The following is a 2,203-nucleotide window of genomic DNA, read 5'->3' as shown; positions in this document are numbered from 1 at the left end:
TCTATGTTCTTGGGTTGCAGTCCTCAAGTTTGGCCCCAGTCAGTAACATACTCTACTTTTACCAATTTTGCCTCCGCTTCTTCCTTTTAGGCCGACATAAACTAATCCAACAGGTTGTCATTAAGTATAGTTATTATGTTTACTCAATCAGAACAAGATGTTTTGTTCCACCGGCATCTCCTGTGTGTCAGGAGCTGTCGGCTTCACCTGTAAGGTCAGGGATGTCGCCTCATTAGAGCCACGGAGATCCACCTGGGGTAGCTGACGTGCCCTACCTCACACAGCCGGCAGAGGGCAGTGCCGTGCCCACAGCTGCAGCTTAGCCATTGACACCTGTAGAAAGAATCTCATGTACAGAAGTCCTTTTACCTTCTGCGTTGTCCAGGAGGGCGCTGAGGCCACAGGCTCTGTGATGGCTCCCCGAGCAAGACAGACTTAAGGCAGTGCAGAGAAAAACACATCAAAAAGGAGCCAGCCCTTCTCTTACTAAGAGCAGCCTCCCCTTTAGCCTTAAATTCTGTTGTGTGTGTGTGTGTGTGTGTGTGTGTGTGTGTGTGTGTGTGTGTATGTGTGTTCTCTCTGCTTTACCAAAGATGTCCTCCCAGGAAGTGGCAGGCCCACCTGGGTACACTTGCATGGGTTGAGATGTGAAAGAAATTAACCTGCAAGTCACCTACTAGCTGGTCCACACCTGCATCCTCAGCCTGGTCAGAGAATAGAAAGGCTAGCCCACGCTGGGTCATGTACCCACAGGAGCAAGGTGTCATCCCATTGAAGTCCAGGGGCACTCGGTCATTGGAGACAGATGAATGCACAACAATAGCAAGTCCAGCCCCTGCAGCTCGTGCTGGAGTGACAGGCCAGGGGCAGAGCCTTTAGCACAATGCCCTGGGCGCACATATGGCTGCACGGCCACATCCCAGGACGCTGGAGCCTCTCTGAGAGCTCCAGTTTTTCCCAGACAGCTTCAACAAAGGGCCCAAGAAGACCATTTCTGCGGAGAGAGAAATGGAAGGAGATTCACTCTCCACCCTAAGCAGATCTGTAGAACATCCCCTAGAGCTTGAGAAGGTGGAAGGTAAGGAAGTTTTTGAGTGGGGCAAGGGTCTCTCTTGCTGTTAGCACCTAGAAGGGCACATGGGCTCAGAGGCTGAATGACCCTCTTTGGGCTGAACCTCAGAATCACAGGGAAGGCGCGTGGAAGAGTTCACAGACCATACACATGCCCTTGCACCAGGTCCCTACACACCTCCCTGTGCCACTCCAAGTCACACAGCAAACTGCTAAGCAGAGCCCCTGAGCATGGGAGTGCTCCCCCAGAGCCCATCAGGAAATAAGCCCATCTCAAGGACAGGAAACAAAAATACCAGGAAGAAGCCACATTGATGTGGGGAAAGTTGATAAGTCAGCCAGGACGCTGGGCAACCCACGAGCCAGCGAGGTCCCAAGACCCAACTGCCCCTGAGCTGGGGACCTAGGCCTGCCCAAGAAGTAGCTGCTGCCAGACTTACCCGAGACAGGCAGAGGGGTCACCCTAGATTCTCCCCTCTGCTGTAAGATGCAACCCAGGAGGAAGCTAAGAGGCTTGGAGCTGGGAAATGTCAGTGTGAGGCCAGGAATGAATGCAAGGCTGATCAGCCATGGACAGACACAAGGACAAGCTGTGTTGAGCCCAAGTGTCCTGTTTCCCATCCCCAGGTACTTGGATCAAGATACTAGCAGTGTGGACAATGGGTGGGAGGCTTACTGTCATGTGATTAAGCTGGTGTGGACAGTTCCGGAAATGTGTGTGACTGTTGGAAACTGTGCATATGCATGTTTAGGTATACATCATTTCTCAGACACCTGCTGTCTACTTCACTGGTTTTCAGTCATCTCTCATTGCAAGTGGTACATGGGATTTTTAAAATCCATCAGGAAATGAGTTTTCTGGCACTATTGTCAGATTTCTTGTTTAGCGACATGAAATCTGACCACCATTAGAATTTTAAAGTCTGAAACATTTCCCTAGAAATAGTACAAAAATTGGTAGAATGTTCTTGAAGAAACCCCAAATCAGGCTAACATAGCTGAAAATGCTCCAATGAAACTTCAAAAGGAAGAACATCCCATGCGGTTAATTCCAGATTTTCTGTCTCTTAATTGCAATCTGATTTTCTAGATTCTTGTGTAAAGTGTGCTTAAAGTCCACATGACAGGAGAC

This window comes from Callithrix jacchus, chromosome 11 (genome assembly GCF_049354715.1).
Source record: "Callithrix jacchus isolate 240 chromosome 11, calJac240_pri, whole genome shotgun sequence".
NCBI classification, from domain to species: Eukaryota; Metazoa; Chordata; class Mammalia; order Primates; family Cebidae; genus Callithrix; species Callithrix jacchus.
The sequence above is the reverse complement of the archived record's forward strand: the minus strand, read 5'-3'. Positions refer to the sequence as shown.